This window comes from Falco peregrinus, chromosome 2 (genome assembly GCF_023634155.1).
Source record: "Falco peregrinus isolate bFalPer1 chromosome 2, bFalPer1.pri, whole genome shotgun sequence".
NCBI lineage: Eukaryota > Metazoa > Chordata > Aves > Falconiformes > Falconidae > Falco > Falco peregrinus.
In genome coordinates, this window is record NC_073722.1 from 5,759,292 (window position 1) to 5,775,677 (window position 16,386).

Sequence of the window (16,386 nt, forward strand, 5' to 3'; positions counted from 1 at the left end):
AATTCCTTTTGTGGCAATAAGGTCTAATGCTACATATAGTGTCACTACGGGTACAAGAATTTATCTCTGTGAAACTCAGCGGCCTGATGTGATTGTAAGTCCACTGAGATCAGTAGGAAAAACATTTCCACGTGGCTGATGCCTTGCGTGGCTGGCATGGAGCCCTGGCACTGCCTCGGTGTGCCAAAGCACCTGTCAGCATCTTGGAGGGGCTTTTTTGTCCCCAGTTCTTAGAAAATTATGATGATAGTACAGATACTCGTTATGGAGATAACAGAAAACGGAGTCAGCTGGCTGCATTTTGGTGACCCTTTGCCCACTTTATGTACGAAGGCCGTAACACCACCTCACCCGGGGGAGGGCTGCTCCAGGCCCGAGGGAAGGTGAGGCCAGAGGAAGGTGTGATACAAGTTTGTCTCATATTTTTTTTTTTTTTCTTCCTCCTGCTGGACTTAGCGGGAGCCAGCCGGTAGACTTTGCGTTTTTAAATTTACTCGTGATCCAAAGCGTGAGACACCCTGTAAACCTGGATCTTACTCTCGCCCGGGTGCCCCTGCGTGCCACCTGCATGAGTACAGCTAGAAAGGCTCAGAGCAGAGCCAGCGGCACTGAACGAGTAAGTCGGATTTGGGAAGAAATTATAGCAGAAGGCCCTTTCCCCCTCGGTGCGCCGAGCTGCGGAGGCGGCGGCCAGCCGCGGCCGCTGAGGGGGAGGGCGATGGTTGTGGGCACAGCCGGCCGCGGCGCCATTTGCATCTCAATGGGAGCCCCCGTTGACGCGGCGTGTCGCCCCTCTCCGCCCTGCTCTGCCGACGCGCGGGTCAAGGCCGCAGGCGGGACGTGGCGGGGGGCGGGCAGCGGCGCGGGAAGCCTTTCCCGCCCCTGAGGGCGCTCACAGGCCCGCCCGGGCTGAGGTACCCCAAGCAGGGCCAGATGGTGCGGAACCCCTTTGTTTAAAATACATGGAAACAGGCTTTTCTCAGCAGCCTGCTCCCCTGGGACCAGGCTGGTCATGAGCCATGAAAAGCCCTGTGTGCTTGGTTGCAGCTTTGTCTCTCGCGTCACGAAGGCGGGGGGGTGGGGGGTGGGGGTCGGTGGTGTCCATGGAGGTGGCTGAAGGCCAGGGAGGGCTGTGGTGATGTGGGGGAACCTCTCTGCCTAGCCCCAGGGGAAGGATGGCACCTACGCCCTTGGGCTATATGTTTCTGGCTGAGTGGTGTGACATGAGGGCTCTGCAGACGTTGCTCAGTCATGAGTTAAGAAGGTTTTACATCTACCTTGTGATAACCTTGCAAATAGTAGGGAGAGACTGGCCAGGGCTGCTGGAGCATTTCCTTTGCTCACAAGGTTGCCCTGCTGCAGTTCCCGTGGCTTCTGCTCCCAGCTGTGCTGATAACCCTAACATCACCAACAGCAAATAAACCCTGTGATGCCCCAGCCGCTGGGACACCTCCTGCCGCTCAGCTTCAAATGGGGTCAGTCAGCTGCCAGTGAAATGACCCATTTTCCCAGCTGCTGCCGAGTGCGCTTAGCCATGAGGCAGCCTGGGTTTGAGCTGTGTCCCTCCCCCAAAAAGTGTTGATGTGTGGAAAGGAAATAGGAGTTTTAGTGAAGCTGTGCTTAGCAGGGGAGTCTTGTATCTTAGTCAATAATATTTGAAAAGCGAAAAGAAGCTGAGGTGGATACTACAGAGTCACCGTAAAAATCACAAAAAATAGTTCTGGAACAAACCTGTGCTTTTCCAGCATTTTTGTTCACCATAGGGACCACCATGGTTTAGATAAATCTAGGTTTAGAGGGCTGTTTGTATAACATCCAAGACTGATTCTAGGGGAGGAAGGGGGGTCAGCAGCTATTAAAAATGAACACCTTGCAGTGTCTGCGAAATTCAGCTGTTTGGTCTGTTTTAGCTTTATCTTAGTTGGATTGTAGATTTACTAGAGACTTGGATGTATTTTTGCATTACAGCCTTCCATCTCAGCAAATCATGATGGATACAGGAAGGAGGGCCTGCATCTATGTAGTGTTTTTTCCTTTCTTTTGTGTATCCTGTTGCTCTCAAGCAAAGCCATCATTTCTGTGCTGCTTTCACCAACATCTTCTGAGCTGTTTTTAGAAAGCAACAGGAAAAAACCTTAAAATATGTTTCTCACTTTGACAGTGGTGTGGTTCTAATATATGGGTTAGGACTGAACATTTTCAAATACAGGCTAAATAGATAATACATTTCTACTGAACCATACATTTCTAATGAACCATTGGAAATAACTGTAAAGGCCGCCTTGGAGTGTATTTTGTATATGAGTTCAAATAATTTGTACTATGTTAGCATTTTAGAAGTGGGCTACTGAAATAAAAATATGCTCATAATTTTTCTCAAAGGTGTGAGAAATATTTTTATTTAATATATCCCTTAGTAATGGAAAGTATTCGTATCTCTATTAAAAATATGGTTATATATTGGTGTTTAGAATATACCAATATGTAAAAATTTCATATGCGTCTCCCGATTTCTTCCTCTTTCTTACATATCAGTACTTCTAAATTATACTTTTGTGTGTTACAGTAATCTCAATAGCTCTCTTTTACTCTGGGAGTGAAAAAAAATCACCTGTACATCTGCCCCCACTCTCAGAATAAGAAAACCTTTATGCTCCAGTGAATATTTATCTCCAAGCGGTGACACCAAACTCCTTAGATGGGGCTGCACAGAGAATTTAAAAGTGGGATGCTCTGTGGCAGTTAATCATGGCTAATGTGGAGCTCAGGAGGAAGAGGAAATTATTTTATGACTAAGTGGAAAAAGGACAAATAAACAGGGCTAGGAAAAGGAGCTGTCGTGTGCAGGGGAGCCTAAGGCTTTTCGTGTGGTTGCAGGAAATGGGCTGTATGCATCATGAGGGGCGCCCACAAACGCACTCGGGGCTTTCAGAAGTGTATTTAGGTCACTGACACTTTGAAAGCTTTATACACTTTGAGCCTAGGGGCTGTAACAAAGGCATGTAAACTCAGAGTGAAGGCTAGCATCCATCCGTGGCTGGTCTTATTGTATCCACAGGAATTTCAGATCAATGAAGGATGTTAGCAATTATGTGCTGAAATAACTAAGTACAATGGGATGAGGTAAGGAAAGTGCTTCAGCCTTGAATTTGAATTTCTTTTGGTTTCTGTCAGTTTGTGCCAGCGTCCTTTGCAATACTTACTGTGTCTCTGGGGCTGTCCTATATTGTTCACAACAGGAAATTTGAGAGACACCATTTCAGCAGCAAGCGTCTAAGTTGCATGCGTGGATGTGGTCTTTTCCCTGGTGCAAGTTGCTTGCTGCATGGGGCGGTTTCAGTGCTGGACATGTGAAGGCATTTTATGGATGTGATGCTGGTTTCTCTCTTTTGGCACAAAATCCTTTATAGCGGGTATTGACCTGGATTTTAAGGCTGAGAAGAAATAACCATCATGTCACTTGATTTCCTGCAAACCTCCAAGCCCCAGCGTGCTGTGAAGGAAGTCCTGTGTGCCACCTCATGCTCCACTTGTTCCCCATGGTTCTTTCCTCTTGTAATTCCCAAAGGGCCAAACTCAGGGCTGTACGCCTGACCCCGTGTATTCAGGCCACTGGGCAGACTGAAGCAAGGAGGAGGAATTCCTTTGAAGTTGTGGAGCTGCTCCCCAGAAGCTGGCCGGAGCCCAGTGGTGGATGCAGCATCCCAGGTCCTTACTCTGTCTCCCTGAAAGGGATCAGATTCCTGCATTCTTCCTGCGGCACAAGCACATCAGTTCCACTACAGTGCAGCCTTCTCCCATTGCAGAGCAGTGGGCTGAGCCTGGCTCTAAACTATCTCAGAATGACAGACACTCGCAGAAAACCCCATTACAAACTTCCTTTCTTAAAAGCCAAAACACACGCTAGGAGAGCCTAGAGTCTACGACTTCCAGTTAGGACAGTTAATCAAAACATTTGCCATGTATTGTGTGAGCTCCTTCACAGTTTGTGCATTTATCTTTTAAACATCTGCAGAACAGCATGGCTTGGATAGGTTTCTGTTACTACTCTGAGCCTTCATTGGCTCTCGAGAATGAGTGAAGAGGAGCCAGACAACATAAAGGGCAGACAATCAAAGCTTTTGACTCTTAGATCCTTGCAGATGGGCCTTCTGATGAAATAACTAACAACTGTTGCCAGATCAGCAAGTAGCAACCACAAGGCACCTGTATTTATTTAACTTTCATTTTGTCAGATAACTTGTCTTAATGCTCTTGCAGTTTTAACTATGGATTATAAGTCACGAGCCTTCCTTCTGATCTCCCTAGCGCAAGTGTAAAATGAGTCACTTGAGATTGGCTGTTGATAAGAATTCTTCTACTATAAATGTATGTTCTTCTACGCAAAGGCAGGATTGTGCCGAGGTGCAAATGATGAGTCCAGTGTCTCTGTTTGAAACATCTTTATTGTCAGCCTCCAGGGTGAAGTCTTCTAAGGGCACATAGTAGAGAAGGAAAGGTTTTTAGCAGCAGCCTTTGTTTACTATTAAAAAAACTGACGACCTCCTTTTCCTTTTCTGAATGGCTATGCATCCTGTGAATTCGACTGTGAAGAAAGAAAGTGAGACTATTTGCAGCCAGGGCCCCCCTAGCTACTTCAGTCTGCCCTGTGTGAGACTCTAGGTGAGGGGCAGCCAGCTTTCCTGACCTTGCAAGCTGCTTGCCAAAGCCAAGATGTTGCCAGATGCTTCAGGCTATAAGCCCTGCACCTCGGAGCCCGCGTTCCAGGAATGGCTCGCAGGTGGTGTTGCCAGCAGCTCTGCAGGAGCTTCATTGCTCCGGCCATTGTGGAAAGGAACAAGGCTGCTATGTGGCCGTGTCCCAGGATGACCTAGCGGCACTGGCTTAAGTAACTCCTGCTGTCTTGCTGCTTTTCATGGGCGCAGACTCTGATTGCCCAGTCGCCCCTGTGCCAATCTAGCCCTGCTGCCAGATGCCTCAGTATGGCCCTGGCACATAAAGTACACTGCTTGCTCATGGGCCATATGAGGCTCGCCTTATTCTTGCACGTTCCCTTGCCTTCCTTGAAGGCAGCTATCCAAAAGGTGCAACGCTGAATATTGGCTTCCATCGGAACAAATTAGAACTCTGATTGCTTCTGTTTTTGGGTGCCGTAAAGGGGCCGAAGCAGTTCCTGAAAAGCAGTCAGCTTCACTGTTCCTGGAGTCAGGTACCTGAACAATGGCAGATGCCTAACCTTTATTTATAAATGCCAGATGTTATTTATTTCTGTATGTATCATTCTCTGGTTTTATAGCTGATGCTTTACCTGTGTGCTTTTGGTCACTAGTGGCTTTTGTTCACCAAATAGCATCCTGCTCATATATGTGCTACGGCTTGTTGACGTAGGATAAAATAACAAAGTGAACCTGCTCAAGCGTTAGAAACAACATCGCTGCACTACTATGAGACTTGGCCCACCTTCTTTAGCAATCCGTGTAGCTGTGCCTATAGCTTCAATAGCTTCATGATTTAGGGTATTGATTTTTTGACTAAATGAGCAAATGTGTTCTCTTTCTGATAGTGGAAACTAGTTAGAACATGGAGTTCTGCTAAATCTGATCTTTTTTTTTGCATGTCTGCAAGACCTGATGGTTTAAAAAGACTTTTATGTGACTTTTGCAGGAATGGTTTCCTTTGGTCACTCCTATCTAGCTCTCTTCTGATTCCAAAGGTGATGAAGAGGAGACATAGCTGATTTAAGTATTTTAAGCTGATGAAACTAGACCAGATTGATTAAGGGCATGTGTGATAAGCACTTGAAACCTATTTCCTCCTTGAGAAATATTCTTACAGAGGGACTCGAAATTCAGATTGATCCCAAGTTTTCAATATCAAGATTATTTAAGTATTTAGCTCTGCCTTATTGCTATTTTTAGGCTATACGGTATGACCTATCTTCAGATAGTTTAGTAAAACTTTTGTTTGCAAGGAATTCTGCTGAAAGATGTGAAATCAAGGGGAGCTGGAGGATGCTGTGATGCATGGTCTATCACTCAAGCAAGAATGGTCCTGCCTTTCCCCAGCTCCTCAGCTGACGTGTTGGCTTCTTTGTGGCTTCTTTTCCTGGTGTCATCTCCTGAAGGGATTGTCTTAGATCTGAATTTATGCAAATATAATACCACTGAACAGTGTCTTATGTTGTCCAGAACTGTGATCATAAGATGAAAATGCTGTTATGCTGTTGTGTTTGGGTTTTTTGTTTTTTGGGTTTTTTTTTTCAGGTTGGAACTACAGTTAATTGCGAATGTCCTGGCCTTTGTGAATTTTAAAAATCATATCTACTTTTGCATTAACATCACATCATAAAATCAAATTTCCTTGTTTGTTTTTTAGATAAAGGGGAAAATAAAGAAGAATGGGATTTTATTTCACCAAGAAAACATGGTGGGGCAAATTCTGATTAGATTTTACTAAAACAAGCAAACAAACAAACTGTCCACACTTACTAGTTGTAAATCAATAAACAATTTTAGTCAGGAATATGGTTTTTTTCCTCTTATAAAACAAAATGTCTGATGTTTGCTTCTGTTCAGAGACTTCAATATTAATATTATCACAGTTTTTTCTAGAGATTATTACTCGCAGCAAGACTTACATGAAAGTGTACCAACCTGGCCAGTAACTCTAGACAGACTTTAATTCCCAGGAAATGTTAGGAAAAAAAGTCAGTATAGAATCTAGGGGCTGAAAATGAGGCTACTACATAGATACATGGTTTATTTTTAAGGACAGTTAGTTTGCTGCTTCTGGAAGTAAATATTCTGTATCTTGCGAGGTGGGGTTGAATGAGGCATCTTTCACTATCGTATTGTTTGTTCATGATGATCAATGACATTGATTGAGAGTCAGAAGTGAATATACAAATCCAAGCCTCCAAGCCTTTGCATGGCTCTGGACACACTTTTGAGCGTATCAGCGAAGAACAGGGGGCGGGCTGGCTCTGGGAGGGTAAGGCTGCTGCCTGCTGTACTAAATGTTTTTCAGTTGTGGTTTATGCGGGATTTGCTAACGTTTTATGAAGAGCTAGTTTGTCCAGCTTTACAGATAAAATACGGGATTTGCTTATCACAAAAAAAAAAAGCACGTGAAGGAGGCTGGCAAAATTTTCATTCGCCCCCTCCCCCCGTGCAGTTCCTGTACCTATCAAAAGGATTTTATGAGATGGAGAATGAGGAGGATACGTGATTTCCTTAACTGTGACTGAAAGGAGATGGATTTGTAAGACAACTTTGACAGTACCTTTGTTGCTATAAAGGAACGTGTGGGAAATCCTGTTTTGTGTGTTTGAGTGTGGCAATCATCCTGGTGCTCTTCCTCATCACAAACTACAATAACCCTGACTAGGATCAGAGCACGTATTACCCCATATATAACAAAGGTGTCGAAACCCTTTCTGCAACAGTTTCTCTAACCTGGTAGCCGGGGTGTTTTTGCTGACTCAGCAGCATTACTGCACCAGTGGCAGCACTGCACAAAGCTTGCACACACTGCGCCCAAAGTTAAGGCAGGGTGCTCTGCGCATTGCGTGGTGGGCAGGAAAAGGGCACAAGAGCAGGGGAGCCAAGGGCCGACAATATAAGCGTGAGGAAAGAGGATTCCCATTTATCGCTGCACTGCTGCTCGATGGCTCGCGCAGAGTAATGTGAACTTTGTTGCCTGGTTCTTGCTGCTTATTACATGACACTATTTCCTTTATTTTGTCATTAGCTAAATCTACCTCAGACTGCCGGTTAAGGAAATAATTTGCTGCACCTGCTTCCACTTTCTGTGTCGTGGACAGTTGCTGGTTTTACAAAATGTTTTCTGTTTGTCAAGCTGCTCAGCCTGCCTGGAAATGTTTTGCCTGCCCAAATTTTTTAGGCTCATACCTCAAGGACTTGTTACTAGGTAACAGAGTTTCATTTGCCAATTGCCCACTATTTCCTTCTCACTGTATTACAGGCCTGATTATTAACATTTAGTTCAGAGAAATTGCTGTCATTATGTGAAGTAACTTCCTTTAGAGGTTACTCATTAACCTTAGGTATTTTACTGTGCGATTATAATTGCCAAATGCCATAGGCATGGAAAACCTTTGAACTCCTCAAGGTATTAGTGTATGAGAGAAATGGTATCAGCTGTGATTTTTATACCTTCTCCACATCCCCCACCCGCCCCCCAATTACGTTTCTTTTGACTGTATTCTTGTTCCATTCCTCTTGGCGTGCTTCATGGCATACAGAGCCTGCTCAGCTGCTGGAGAAGAGAATGTTTCCTTCTGAAAGGGAATCAGTCTCTCCTGTGCCCTTTTATAGATCTGAGATTTGCCCTAGCAAGCTCAGTGGTGTTATAGCGCTGATTATCTGCTTCCCAGTGCAACTAGGAAGAGAATTTGATCTCTTGACCGTGCATGAAAAGTGAAATATATTGGGAAACCGTTTCCAACCATTGTGTGGTATGGTCCATGCTGTTACCATGTACAGTTTTCCAGCATTCAGGGTGGCTCTTCCATATTTGCTTTGGGGAGATTCTCAGTCAACTCTACTGCTATATATTATGTTCAAGGAATGGAAATTTTCAGATAAAAACACCATTTCCACCTCCCCACCCCACCCCACACCCCCCCCTTTTTTTTTTTTTTTCCCTTTTCATTGTCTATACGGAGAAAATCAGCTGTGTACTAAAGTGTTTGTCTTGGGGCAACATGTGTTCTCTGGAAAAATCTTACTAAACATATTTGTCTTTCTCCCCTAACCCACTCCTCCTTAGAGGTCCATCAACATTCCTGGTAACTTGATTCCTCTGACAGGATAGAGCAAAGCTGCTGTAGCTGTAGTGTAGACCTGTGTTGCCACGTGACTTCAATGAGGAAATATATATCATATTCAGGAAATTAGGGGACAAGTGAGATATATACCTAATGCTTAGACAGAACTGAAAAAATAGAAAAAGTACGCAGGCAATAAGCACGTTTTTACATGGAGTCAGACCTAGTTTTGACAGTAGGAAACGAAATGTTGTGGTGGCCAATGAAATGTTAGTCTGGTAGATCTAAAATACAACAGTAGAATAACCAATGCAGTGCTATAAATAAAAAGCTAAGATGGTATTAAAAAATGAGTCCTCCCAAGTCTGAGCTGGGCAGGGGGGAGAATGTAACAAGATGATCATGACTGAGCAACTTCTATCAAGCCCTTGATTTAATATTGCTTACTCACTCTGCGCTGTCCTTTTAATGTCAGCATGAGTTTGGGGGTTTTGGTTATTTTTTTTAGAGGGGGAAGAAGTGATGGGGAAAAAAACCCCTCAAACCAGTTATGTGCTTGCATGCTGCACATAGTACAATCTCCATGATGAGAGTGCCAAGTCAGTACCCTGATACCAATAATGAAAAATGTTTAGTAACACACTTTCTGATAGTGGCCTAACTCTCATTTTTTTTTCTGTTTTTGTTGATGGTAATTTGCTGCTGCTTTCATCCTCTAGGACAAACCTTGCTCCCTATTTCAGTGGATTTTCTAATTTGATGATGTGTCAGCTGTAACTTCTCAACTACTGTGTGTTGCAATAAGCTAACCAGTGGAATTTGTGTTGACATCTAACGTTATCCCTGGGATAAATTCACTGATCCATAAAGTCCAAGCAGCGCAGAAAAGTAACATGCAAAACTTTTTTTTGGTAAAAAAACTGTGCTTCACTGAATTCCTGTTTACTCCTACTTAACCTGCTCACCTGTAGCTCCAGGTCTGATTCATGAGATCTATAATTCAACACTGTGGGAATAGCTCAGTGTTCAGTTTTTGTTCTATAAGTTTGTTGTCAATAAGTCCACATCATCTAAAGCAAGGTAGTAGTATAGTTTCAAAAAAGCAAACCCCAAACTAGTGTTAACTACTTAGAGCCCTTCTCAAGAATACAGCATGAAATAAAATTTGCTGGTGTGTAACATGAAAATTATTAGCAAAACTTTATGCATGAGACAGTGCTCAGTGAAATTAAAAGCCTATTAGATACCATAATCTCATACCCTATCAAAGGTTTTGGATTGCATACAGATACAAAAGCATGCTCTAAATAGCAGTTACTCATTGTACTTGAGGCAAATATCTGTTGAAGAATCAGGGAAACAGGGCGCTAGCACGGCTGACACCTGAAACAAGACATGTTACTGCCAGCTGTGGCATGTTTCTTGCATTCAAGGAGACCAGTAAATGCCTGAAAACATTTATTTATTTATTAAATGCCTAAAATTTTCTGTCCTCTGCTGTACGGGTATTACAAAATATTTAGCCTTATTTTGATATATGACATTGTTTTGTTTGAGATGGTGTCATGGAAAAACATTGAGTGTGATAAAACAGAGATCTAATGTTTTTTTCTACAGAAATGTCTGTGATAGTTCAAATGTTACATTTTTTCCATGTGTTGAGTTTGCAAGTGCAGGAAAAACAGATTTATTTTTAGACCAAAATTAGACTACATACTAATACAGAGTAAAGTACTTTCTCCCACTGAAGTTTTGGCAAATTTTATGTTAAACAATGAGTATTAGCTTTCCATAAAAGACAGTGCAATGGGGTAAACCTCTCTTGTGGCAAACTGCATTGTAACTCCACTTAAGGGAAAAGTAATAAAAAAAGGGGAGGGGGGAAAAAAGTGTGGATGGGAAGAAAGGCTTTAAGTACAGCATAAATGGTGCTGTCCTTATGATATACAATAACAGGCTGAGGTTGCCATAAACACTCTTTTTTTTTCATAAGGTCTGGATATGTGCCTTTGCAAGTCTCATTGGAAGCAGGATTTGTTATCTGGAACCTCTAAAGAAACATCTGTGAGGTTCAGTGTATTATTTTCTTGTACAAGTTGCTTTCCGAAAATGAAATGCATACCAGTCTTACAAAATGGACAAAATATTATTGATTGGCCACCAGGAAGGTTATATGCAAACTTATAAAAAAAAATTATTTTCAAGATGCTTGGTAAGACATTTAGGTCTTTTTTAAAAAAAAAAAATAAAAAAAAATCATTCCTCTTCACTAGTCCTGATGTGGTCAGGTTTTTTTCCTTTTATCAGTAAGTGGAAAAAGGAACCTGTGCTCAGCAGACCTCACTGATGGTGTATTGCTTAATAGGCTGGTATATGTAGGAGGAGTGATTAGATGTAAGTTCAGGATGATCACGAGAGCAGGACATGTAGATATAGTTAGGATACAAGTTCTTGTCAATTATGACAAGGGGCAAAAAGGCCAAGGTAAACATGTAGATGGAGGAACAGAGTATCTGACAAGTGCTGTGATCCTTCCTATGGTCCTTTTCTTGCCTTTTTTTTTTCTCCCCTTTCCTTTCAAGTCTCCAAGAGCAGAGAAGGGTTGGTTGGTTTGTTTGAGTTTGTTTGGTTTGTTTTGGTGGTTTTTTTTTTTCTTTTTTTGCTCTGTGTTGGTGTTTTTTATTTTTTTTTTCCTGGAGAGGAAGGAATAAGAAGAAATCTTGGTGTCTTTAAAAAAGGAGGAGAAAGGCAAGAAATTGATTACACATGATTTGTAGTACAAAAAGCATGGTGAGGTATGAGCAATAACATCTGACTTGCTGCATTGCAACTGTGACGTTTGATTTTCCTCTTTGCTTTTTTTTCCCCCCTTCAAATGCAAAGCTGGGATCTGTTGTTTCTGATTAAAGGTATGGTGAGCTGTGTGCCTTTAGAAAACTGCAAAATACTCGCTCCCCACACCTCCATTCCTCATGCTCTCTATTGCCCGATGTGGAAGTTGTGGCTCTATGGGGATTTACCATTTCCTCCTAGGATCACCTGTGCTGTGCCTTAAATAAAAGTTTGTTTCTTCAGCTGTCAGACTTTTGAGTTTATCTGACTCGGGTTGACCCCTTAGTTTTATAATGAGCTAGTTTATTTGCCTGTGCAAATTGGGTTTTCTTAGACAGAAATATAACAGACTGTAAAGAGGCCAATCTTTTGATCATTTCACCTCCGGAAGGGGGAAATCTGCAATGCCTTTCTGCACTCACTGGGCACTCTCTGGGTTGTTAATAACATTAAGTTACTGTTCCTGAATGCTTTGTCATAGGATATTATTTTTTTTTTTTGAAATACCATGTTGTACAAGTCTGGTGTGTGGAAAAATGTTGTTTCTTCTATCTGTGCTAGAAATATTGATAGGTTTAGAGGCTAATTGCTTTTCTATTTCCAGGAAATACAGAGCCTTTGCTTAGCCACTAGTCTGACTGTTTCTAATTCTTCTTTAAATATATCTTTATGTTACACCTATAGTCAGGCATACAGGGAAGCATGAGGTAGAATGCTGGAAGAAAAATAGGAGTAAACAGTTTGTGAAAATGGTGCCAGTTTTTCCTCGATGGGCCTCGATCCTCTAATATAGCCTAACAAAGCTGGGAGTAATGTGCCAAAATATCTTTTTAATAAACAACATAGTCAGTAGGAAATAATACTGGTCAGGGCTTGTTTTTCTGGCTCGGGGCCTCATTCCAACCTGTTGCAACCAGCTATTGAACGTCTATGGGGACACCCCCATACAAGAGGCCCCATGGAGGAAAGGAACTTTTACATTTCTGTTTGACTGGGATCCTTGCCAGTGGCTAAGCTCAAAGTGCAGTTTCCAGTAATTTGCTGTTACTACTCTGCATGTTTGATAGGCCAGGACAGAAGCATGCAACCCGAAGTAATATTTCCTGATTTCTGACATTTCTCAAGACATGAATGGAGGTTGCTGAGGCACTAAAACTTGGAAGGGTTTCCCTGACTCCAACACGTTCAATCCTTTCCTTTTCTCCTCTTGTGCAGCCCCCTTCCTTCGCCCCATCTCCTCCCTTAGATCACGTTCCCTGCTGTTGTCAGTTCCGTATTTGGATGACATTCATATTGATTGTTTCCCTATGCAAACACTGTGTAGCTTGCTTATGCAACCAGAAAAATCCTATTGATTTACTGAGTGTGAGGTTTATTTTAGATAGATACCCTTCTGTAGTAGTGATAACACCTTCATCTCCCCTTAGAGTTATAGTTAACCTGCTCGTTTTGGGGGGAGGGGATGCAGATGAATTTCTTTTGCCCTGCTGACTGTGGCAAGAGGGAGGTAAGCAGAGGGAGAAACCAGCAGAATAGCTACTGTTCTCTCCAACATATGCAGTTGTAGGCCATGTGTATGCCATTGTGGTTATGGAAGAAGCATCCTTTATAATTAAGATTATATAAGCATTCCTATTGTAATCCTTTGTTTTCAGCTTTCCAAAATTGCCTCTGTTGGGCTGATGTTTTCCTTGTTCTTGGACATCTGACATGGCTTGTTCTCTGCCATGTCACAATTTACTTATTTTCCAAGCAGGGATACAAACGTTGGAGAGAGCTGAGGAAATGGACCTCTCTTGCCTGTTTGAAAAAAATCTCTTGAAACTTTTGAAAAATAGATCCAGAGTCAAAACGAGCTTTAGGTAGACAGTTGCCTGGATGTGACTGTCAAAGAGGGGAAAAGACTTTTGGTGAACATTATTTTTATTACTAAATAATCTACATTTGTGCAAAAAGTAATGCAAATGTGCTGTGTAAGGGCAGAGCTGAGACTGTGAAGGGAGCCTTAAATGATTAAGATCCTAATTCTCTTTTTTTACAGTTTAAGTATGCAGGCGTCCTAGATACACAGGGGTGTGGGGGTATTAGTACAGCTACCTACAAGAGGAGAGCAGTAGGAAGTTTAAAGGTGTGGTACTCAGTTCTAACTGCTTACAGTTAGAACTTACGTGAACAAAACCGAAGTACTGAAACTGTACACTGATTTTGCACTGAAGCTTCGCTTTTTAGCTGAAACTGTCGTCTCACTTCTCGTTTGAAAACCAAATAAAATTCCTTTGACTACTGTGTAGCTAGTGTTTTCAAATAAATAAGCAAGCAAATACCTTTTCTTTCAGAGTGCACTGACAGGTGTTCACAGAATCCGAGCGCTCATGAGGTTTTAATCATTAAACTAAACAGTTTCATGAAAGCAGAGGAATTTGGAGTTAATTCTGATCACTTCATATCCACGGCAGTGTGTCCGCTGTAGTGACATACATGGGACTGCCTAAACAGCAAGCTGAAGGAAGTAGTAAGAACATATTTTTGAGCTGAATGTTTCAAATACTTAACTGGAATTGCATTATTCATGATTAGTGCCTTTTTTCCGATGTTTAGTCAAAAATTCTCTAGGGGGGGCAGTGGGAGAAAGCATTGAGTAGCAAATAATCACAAGATGATCTACAGTGGCAATTAGTTTGCCCGTGAGTGTAGTGCATCACTGGTACTAGGGTGTTTGTCATGTGGCAGGCAGCTGTGTTCCATTGACTGATGCTCAGCCCTCCCCTTTAACCAGCTGCAGTGCATTGGCCTCCCTCTGTTTTCATTTTTGGCCAGAAGGATATGAGTGGAGAGGAAGGGAGAAAACTACGATCTGGTCTGTGATTTTTTTTTTATTTTTTATTTTTTTTTTTATTAATTGTGTGTGAGAATAATTCACCAAAGGCTGACTGCACGAATTTGTTACAACCACAGCCTCCTGTGGGTAACAGAGCCTCTGGCTATGTTACAAGCACTGTGAAGTGATTGAAGAATGTTGGGTTGCATCATGAGACCAAACAGCAGGTAAACAAAAGGAGCATGCTACATTCAAATGAAATAACTCCTCATAAACCTGGAGGATTGCAGTGAATTTTGTGCAGCTGTGTTGCTAAGTAGCTTCCCGGCCAAGAGAGCACCAAAGATGTTACACTGAGTATCTGTAATGGGTTACTACAGTGAAACTGCAACATAATTCTGTTAAGGAAGATGTAGGGCTCACTAAATCTCATAGGAAGTTTTCAATATAGTCCTTTGTGTCTTCATTGTTGATATGTGAAACCAGAATAATATCCAAAAGGCTTTCTTTGGTCTCCATAATATCCGCTGTAATGTGAATTGTACAGAGGGAGTTGGTTTTGTACTTTGAGATCATCAGGAGAAAACAAGAAATCATGAAAGAAGAAACGTGTGTCCTGTTGCTCACTGTAACAACAAGCGTTGAAAATGATTCAGTGATCTGTAAAGTTCAGCATGAGTCTTACTCAAATAGTGAAATTTATGAGAACAGAGTAACTGTCACACTAGATTAGATCAAATGTTATTGTGACCAAGTATCCTGTCTCCAGCAGAGGCCTGTGAGAGAGGGATTGATAAAAGGGCCTGAGGAAAGGGGTATACATTTGAAATTATCTTTCCCCTGCTGTATCTTTTCAGCTTCTGGCAGAGTCGTATAGCAGCTTCCTAGTCGGATGTTTGCATTCAGACCATTGTGCTTGACAGCTGCTGCTGGATGTGTTTGTCATTTATTTCTCTGATCTCCATTTTGAACCTATGTGCTTCTTTGCCTTGACCAGTCCCTGTGGGCACTGAGTTCCACACTGTAATTGTTATATGAAAAAGCACTTTCCTTTTGTTTCTAAATTGCTGCCAGCTTAAGAAACAGGATCCCTAGCTTTCAGTATTAGATAGAGTAAATAATTCCGTTTTTTACCATGTCATTCCATTCATTATTTTCTAGATGTTGATTCTGTCCTCTCTTAGCTGGCACGTCCTAATTTATTTAGTTTCTTCCTGTCCAGAAGTTGTCCTCTACCTGTTACTTTCCACATTGTCTCTTTCTCTAATTTTTCCTAGTTTTACTGTATGCTTTGTGAGATGCACGGTATGGAGGTGAATGCAGCACTGTAATCAAAGGACCCTAATGTGTAGCCCACAGTGTGTAACCCCAGAAGGTTGCTTGTATGAGCAAATGCCTTGAACCAAAGGTTGTACGGTTTAGCCTGAGAAGTCCAGTACCGTCAGGCTTTGTCTGTGTGGTGTCCAAACAAGATAAAGCTGTACAGGTGTTCCTTGTTATGTCCTTTAAGTTCGTCATCTGTGTTCTGAGGTTACAGCTGTGATGCTAAAGCTTTGGGTAAACCATACTTGAAGTTCCAGTGCCTAAAACAGCGAGTGGCAAAAGAAAAAGAGAATACCAACCATCACAGGATGAAGAAAGTCTGTGACATGCTGGGAGAGGATGACGGGAGAAGTTCTGAACTTGTTCAACAAAAAGCTATTACACCCCCACCCCCTGAACCCTGCAACTCACAAGTCAGGTAGTTTTTCAGGGTTTTTCATGATCCTGTTTGGTTATTTATGTATGTGGATTTCTGCCTGCGAGTGCTGATACGCGCTGCCCTTAAGCTATTTTGTAGTGCAAGATTATGTTTGAGACTCCTCTGAAATCTTGGCTTTACTTGGCACTGAAAGCCCCATGTACTTTGGTAACAGCCTTATAACACAGCAAAAATTAAAGCAGTTCC

General features: G+C 42.2%; 1 long non-coding RNA gene across 5 annotated transcripts in view; it reads left to right on the forward strand.

Annotated features, from left to right (window-relative positions):
- Window positions 1-438: 438 nt before the first annotated feature.
- LOC114010328 (uncharacterized) overlaps window positions 439-16,386 on the forward strand; it is a 256,726-nt gene continuing 240,778 nt past the window's right edge. For all 5 annotated transcript variants that reach the window (XR_008745765.1, XR_008745766.1, XR_008745764.1 and 2 more), the window contains exon 1: window positions 439-616. This is a non-coding gene — a long non-coding RNA (uncharacterized LOC114010328). The remainder of the gene's footprint in view (window positions 617-16,386) is intronic.